General features: G+C 35.8%; 1 non-coding gene across 1 annotated transcript; it reads right to left on the reverse strand.

Annotated features, from left to right (window-relative positions):
* Positions 1-4,161: 4,161 nt before the first annotated feature.
* LOC122469730 lies at positions 4,162-4,268 on the reverse strand. Its single transcript, XR_006293617.1, has one exon. It is a non-coding gene; the product is annotated as a U6 spliceosomal RNA (small nuclear RNA).
* Between the last annotated feature and the right edge of the window lie 3,398 nt (positions 4,269-7,666).

Consider the following 7,666-nt stretch of genomic DNA (forward strand, 5'->3'; position numbering starts at 1 on the left):
CAAAAATCTCATTAGGTAGATAGAGAAGAACTGTCATCCTATTTTATAATTGGGAAAATGGAGACACACAGCTCTTAAATGCCTTTCCTATGTGACAGATCTAGGATTTAGATAAAGGATTTCTGGAGGTAAGATGATTTTTTTCTGTGTTGAAATATTAAGTTATAGTAAATCCACTGATATTTATTGACTAGCCATGATGTTGAAATCTCAGCATTGTGTTTTACTGATGATAAAGATTTTTAAAAAGGTATCTTTTAAAAGGTTCTCTTGACACACTTTACTAATACTAGGACAATATTCTTTTCACTTGTTGGTAATTGATATATAGTAGGCATTAAAATATATTTATCAAAGATGGATGGATGCATGGTAATTATCAAGGTAACTCTTTGGTATTGAGCTGTAAATAAAAAATGAGCTGTTAGTGATTCCTTCTACTATTTTGGGTTTGGAGGAATGTTTATTTATTATGGATTTCAATGTTGCATCATTCAGGAAGGTGGCTTGATAGGTAATATTATACAAATAAAATGAGATAACTCAGGTTAAACAAAACAGAGGAGGCATAAAAGGACAGAATAGATCATTGAGATAAGTTAATTAGTGTTACATTTTATAAGAAAGTATAGTAGTCAAGATAAAAAGGGGCTACACACTAATGTATATAGTTGTTTTTTTTTTTTTTTTAAAGAAGGCATATATATTAACTTGTCCAGGTAAATTTCCTAGGACTATAACGTTGAAGTGATTAATGAGTAAGACTAGATAGTATCTGCTCAGGTCTAAGCAATTGCCCTCAGAGGAAGGTCTCATGGATAAAATAACATCTCAATCCAGACATCCTCACCATATTTGCACCTGTGGGTAACCAGTGTCAAACCATCACTTTCGAATGTACCAGAATTATAGCCAACTGCTCCACGTTTTCTGAGGTCTGAAATTTATTCAGTTTTGGAGACTGACTCTAAAAAATTAATTAAATATTATGAACATAAAATTGAGTATTAAAATATACTTATTTACAATAAAAAAGAAATCATAGCAAATAGCAGATTAGTAAAAACTGACATATATCACAAATGTTTCTTTTCATTTGATTTTGGTTTCTATAAGGATATTTCCTTTATTATGTTAAAGAACAAAATTGAAGATTCTTGCACCAAAAACGGAGAGTTAAGCAGGGAATCTAACCCGACATAAAAGATAAGCTCTAGGGCTGAGGCTTGTGGGAGGGATATAGTACCTATCCCATGTCAGGGAATCAAACTATTGGAGTGCTGCTGATGAGGTGAGCTATTTGGGCTCATCAAGTTAGTTAGGCCCTAGATAAGTAGTGAGCTGCCTATTTTTGTATTTTCTAGGAAGTGTCTTGTTGTGTACAGGAAGTACCCATCTCCAGACTATGGTGTTTTGCTGTGTTTGCTGTGTAAGTGAGGTGCCCGTTTCTGGATCATGGCACCTTCAGCAGTCATTTTAGTAACAATTAGGTCTGTACTACTGTCCGCAGGCTAGGTGGTCATGTTAGGATTTATTATCCCTCCTTTGATCATTCTGCTCACCCAGAGAAGGGCTGACCATAAAGTGTTCTATCTCTTTTTGGCACAGAATCATCACTTTAATGTCCTTTCTAGATAACAGCTGCATGATAACATAAAAACACCTGCTAATTCCTTAAATCAAAGCAAAAATAGTTACTATGGAAAAAATAAAATATTATTATTATAGTTTAAAAAATTCTGTGCAAATCAGCTTCCTGTTTGAACTAGCCTAAAATAAGTAAATAAAAACTCAGACATAATTTGTTTATTCTCTGATACCCAGTCAGCTTTTTAAAGAGATTCCTTCCCCCTATTTGCCTTGAAGCATTAACCAGAAACAGCAGGATGTATTAGCCAGAGAACAGACACCCCTTGTGAGTCTAGTAAATGCTTTAGAGTTTAGTGATCTCCATTACCATGGTAGCAAATGACTCTTTGGCTATGCCCATATGACTTTTACAATTTCCTTTGTAATTTCAGCTGTGGTACTATACAATCTCTGTTACTTCTAGGCAACTTTCATCATTTCTCTGTCATTTATTCTGCTGCTTATAAAGTTCTACTTTTTCCTTCTCATATCACAATTTAACATGTGTAAATCTTAATCCTTCCAGATAAAGGGAAATTATATGGTTGTTTAGCTGTAACTCAGGAAGTATGTCCAGAACTGCCCTTACAAATACTCCTTTAATGAATCCCAATTCAGTGTTGTTTATAAATGGCCTTTTTTTCCCCTTGAAAATGACAGGTATTTCCTCTGCAGGACAAGTATTCATTGTGGAATTTAGAGCTATCATATTCACTCCTTTGCCTAATGCTCTAATTTCCCAACTGACAAAATTAATAACTTTGAATTGCGTTTGCATTCTGGCAAAAGAAAAATGGTAAACACTTAACATATAGTAGACACATGATTTATGATTTTGGGGTGCTATAGAAGGAAAGGGGATCTGAGACAGATTCAGGTAACCTTATAGAAAAATGATGAAATTATCAATGTCATATTAGAAATTATTAAATGCTAAAAAATATCAGTTATCAAAATATAAGCTCATATTTCTGAGATCATCACAGAACCAAAGGAAATGCTCTTGCTGGTTTATCTGCTAAACAAGTAGCTCTTGTCTTGCCCATCTAGGTGCCACTAATTGCCACTAATTTAATGTTTATCCTCGTCGGGCTTGTTGAAGGACAATTGGCTATATTTGGGCAAACTATAATTGCCAAATGGCAATTTTATAACTTTGTTACTTTCTCTCCATTTACTGGGCATAATATAAGGAAAAATTTTTCCTTCTCCCATTAATTTACTTATTCATTCTTTTTTTTAATGGAAGTATAGATTCATAGCTTTCTATTTATCCCATGAATATTCTGTTACTACCATTATTTGCTCAATTTATTCCATATTTAGCTGAGTGGAAGCTCTTCAAACTGGCACCTATATCCTTCTAGCTTACTGCCATCATGTTTTTAGCAAATTTTACTTCCTGGAACTACAAGATGTTCCAGGCTCACGTTTTACCTTCCCTGCCTTGATACTAAGAGTCAACTACATTTCCAATGAGGCCAATTCCTTTTAATGGGGGATGGTATTTAGAAACCAAGATCAGGATTTAATGCGAGATGGTATATTAGAAATCAAAATCAGGATATAGGGTGTGTTCATTGCTGCTGGGGTGTCTTTTCTTCTAGGTTCTCAAAAGGCAGAGCTAAAAAATATAAACACACTTATATCCACTTGGCTTTGTTTATCTGTCTATCATCTATCATTATCCATTCATCTATCCATTTAAACCCGAATTTATACTAATTATTCTCATTGCAATTCAGCACCGTGGAATTCATTCTAGCCTTCCTATTTCCATATTTGTAACTCCCTTCTCCAGCAGTAAGCACTCTAGCTTATTTAATCCTCTAAATATTTAATCATTTCTTCAGTCCTACAATACACAGAGGGTAGTTTCAGAATTATAAACTCAAACTACCATCAAAAACAGACCCTGTAACTAGAGTTCTATATTTGTTTACAGGTTTTGTTTTTGCTTTTGGCTTTAGACTCAGGGTCAAAGTACTCTGTTCCAAAGTTATTCAGGTTAGTTTTATTTTTCCCCTTCTATGTAGTTATGCTTTTTTTTAAAATTTGGGATATAGTTATATTATAATGTATCTGTTATTTGAGGTTTTATTTTTCTAGTGCTTTAAATTTCATTTTTTGAGTACATAAAACATTATTCATTAAAAAATTAAAACAACATGATTTAATGTCAAAACTATATATAAATATATATTCAGAAAAGACTTATTGCCCTCTCCACGATCCCTTCCACTCTGTTGGAGTTCCTGATTCATCCTTCTTGAATTCTTTTTGGAAAAAATAAGAAAAATATGAAACATTTTTTTTTAAATTTTTTTCTCAACGTTTATTTATTTTTGGGACAGAGAGAGACAGAGCATGAACGGGGGAGGGGCAGAGAGAGAGGGAGACACAGAATCGGAAACAGGCTCCAGGCTCTGAGCCATCAGCCCGGAGCCCGACGCGGGGCTCGAACTCCCGGACCGCGAGATCGTGACCTGGCTGAAGTCGGACGCTTAACCGACTGCGCCACCCAGGCGCCCCAAAAATATGAAACATTTTAAGAGTTGGTATGTCACCATTGCACAGGGGTTATAACAATCTATTTTGTATCATTTCAGTTTTTGTATGTGTGCTGACCAAGCAAGCATTAGTGGCTTCATTTTTATTGCCTTGTGATGGCAGTGGATATAATAAAGTGGTAATTAGATAAATTAGGTAAAATTGTGGAGGTTTGGCATTGTTGGATCCCCAAATTGGCCTACAGGGCTGTATTCTTAACTTCTCCAATGTCTTACCTGTTTACACAATCAGCATTAATTGTGGTCTTCTATTTTAGGATGGCTTAAACTAAGAGCCTTCCCCTGAATAGTGCTTTCACTTCTTAGCCTTGGAAGAGTTTGCTCTTATAAATAGGCTAATCATTTTGATTTTACTTTTCCTTTTATAATTCTTTTATTTTTTTCTGGTAATATTCTGTTGCCTATTTTATTCTTTAAAATTGACTCCTTGCCTTTTACATGGATTCTGCTTTGTAATTGGCTATTTTTGTTTTTAACAAGTAGGGCTTAAGGAACTGGCTTTAATCAGCTGCTATCTCTATGCTGGAATATTATTATTTTTAATTTAATTTTTTTAAAATTTTTTTTCAACGTTTATTTATTTTTGGGACAGAGAGAGACAGAACATGAACGGGGGAGGGGCAGAGAGAGAGGGAGACACAGAATCGGAAACAGGCTCCAGGCTCCGAGCCATCAGTCCAGAGCCCAACGCGGGGCTCGAACTCACAGACTGCGAGATCGTGACCTGGCTGAAGTCGGACGCTTAACTGACTGCGCCACCCAGGCGCCCCTAATTTTATTTTTTAAATTACCATCCAAATTAGTTAGCATATAGTGCAACAATGATTTCAGGAGTAGATTCCTTAATGCCCCTTACCCATGTAGCCCATCGTCCCTCCCACAATCCCTCCAGTAACCCTCTGTTTGTTCTCTGTATTTAAGAGTCTCTTATGTTCTGTCCCCCTCCCTGTTTTTTATATTATTTTTGCTTCCACCCTTGTGTTCATCTGTTCTGTGTCTTAAAGTCCTCATATGAGTAAAGTCATATGATATTTGTCTTTCTCTGACTGACTACTTTTGCTTAGCATAATATGCTCTAGTTCCATCCACATAGTTGCAAATGACAAGATTTCATTCTTTTTGATTGCCAAGTATACTCCATTGTATATACATATAACACATCTTCTCTATCCATTCATCCATCAATGGACATTTGGGCTCTTTTCATACTTTGGCTATTGTCTATAGTGCTGCTATAAACATTGGGGTGCATGTGCCCCTTCGAAACAGCATACCTGTATACCTTGGATAAATACCTAGTAGTGCAATTGCTGAGTCATAGGGTAGTTCTATTTTTAATTTTTTGAGGAACCTCCATACTGTTTTCCAGAATGACTGCACCAGTTTGCATCCCCACCAACAATGCAAAAGAGATCCTCTTTCTCCACATCCTCGCCAACATCTGTTGTTGCCTGAGTTGTTAATGTTAGCTGTTCTGTGAGGTGCTTGTTTTGATTTTTATTTCCCTGATGATGAGTGATGTTGAGTATTTTTTTCATGTGTCGGTTTGCCATGTCATTTGCCCATTTCTTCACTGGATTATTTGTTTTTGGTGTTGAGTTCGATAAGTTCATCTAGCTTTTGGATGCTAACCCTTTATCTGATATGTCGTTTGCAAATATCTTCTCCCATTCTGTGAATTGCCTTTTAGTTTTGTTGATTGTTTCCTTTGCTGTGCAGAAGCTTTTTATTTTGATAAAGTCCCAATAGTTCATTTTTGCTTTTGTTTTCCTTGCCTCCGGAGATGTATTGAGTAAGAAGTTGCTGTCGCTAAGATCAAAGAGGTTTTTGCCTGCTTTCTCCTCGAGAATTTTGATGGCTCCCTCTCTTACGTTTAGGTCTTTCTTCCATTTTGAGTTTATTTTTGTGTATGGTGTAAGAAAGTGGTCCAGGTTCATTCTTCTGCATGTTGCTGTTCATTTTTCCCAGCACCACTTGGTGAAGACTGACTTTATTCCATTGGATATTCTTTCCTGCTTTGTCAAAGATTAGTTGGCCATACGTTTGTGGGTCCATTTCTGGGTTCTCTATTCTGTTCTATTGATCTGAGTGTCTGTTTTTTGTGCCAGTACCATACTGTCTGGATGATTACAGCTTTGTAAGATAGCTTGAATTTGGGATTGTGATGCCTCCTGCTTTGGTTTTCTTTTTCAAGATTGCTTTGGATATTTGGGGTCTTTTTTGGTTCCATACAAATTTTAGGATTGTTCTAGCTCTGAAGAATGCTGGTGTTATTTTGATAGGGATTGCATTGAATATGTAGATTGCTTTGGGTAGTATTAACATTTTAACAATGTTTGTTCTTCTTATCCAGGAGCATGAAATATTTTTCCATTTTTTGTGTCTTCTTCAATTTCTGTTGTAAGCTTTCTATAGTTTTCAGTGTATAGATTTTTACCTCTTTGGTTAGATTTATTCCTAGGTATTTTATGTTTTTTGGTGCAATTGTAAAAGGGATCAATTCCTTGATTTCTTTCTGTTGTTTCATTGTTGGTGTATAGGAATGCAACAGATTTCTGTGCATTGATTTTATATCCTGCAACTTTGCTGAATTCATGAATCAGTTCTATCAGTTTTTTGGTGGAATCTTTTGGGTTTTCCATATAGAGTATCATGTCATCTGCGAAGAGTGAAAGTTTGACCTCCTCCTGGCCAATTTGGATGCCTTTTGTTTCTTTGTGCTGTCTGATTGCAGAGGTTAAGACTTCCAATAATGTGTTGAATAACAGTGGTGACAGTGGACATCCCTGTCTTGTTCCTGACCTTAGGGGGGAAAGCTTTCAGTTTTCCCTTATTGAGGATGATATTAGCAATGGGTCTTTCATATTTGGCTTTCATGATCTCGAGGTATGATCCTTCTATCCCTACTTTCTTGAGGGTTTTTATCAAGAAAGGATGGTGTATTTTGTCACATGCTTTCTTTGTATATATTGAGAGAATCATGTGGTTCTTGTCCTTTCTTTTATTGATGTGATGAATTACATTGGTTGTTTTGCAGATATTGAAGCAGCCCTGCATCCCAGGTATAAATCCCACTTGGTCTTGGTGAATAATTTTTTTAATGTATTGTTGGATCTAGTTGGTTAGTATCTTGTTGAGGATTTTAGTATCCATGTTCATCAGGGAAATTGGTTTGTACATCTTCTTTTTAGTGAGGTCTCTGTCAGGTTGTGGTATCAAGGTAATGCTGGCTTCCTAGAAAGAGTTTGGAAGTTTTCCTTCCATTTCTATTTTTTGGAACAGCTTCAAGAGCATAGGTATTAACTCTTCCTTAAATGTTTGGTAGAATTCCCCTGGAAAACCATCTGTCCCTGGACTCTTGTTTTTTGGCACATTTTTGATTACTAATTCGATTTCCTTATCGGTTATGGGTCTGTTAAAATTTTCTATTTCTTCAGTTTCAGTTTTGGTCGTGTATATATTTCTAG

Source organism: Prionailurus bengalensis, chromosome B3 (genome assembly GCF_016509475.1).
Source record: "Prionailurus bengalensis isolate Pbe53 chromosome B3, Fcat_Pben_1.1_paternal_pri, whole genome shotgun sequence".
Lineage (NCBI taxonomy): Eukaryota > Metazoa > Chordata > Mammalia > Carnivora > Felidae > Prionailurus > Prionailurus bengalensis.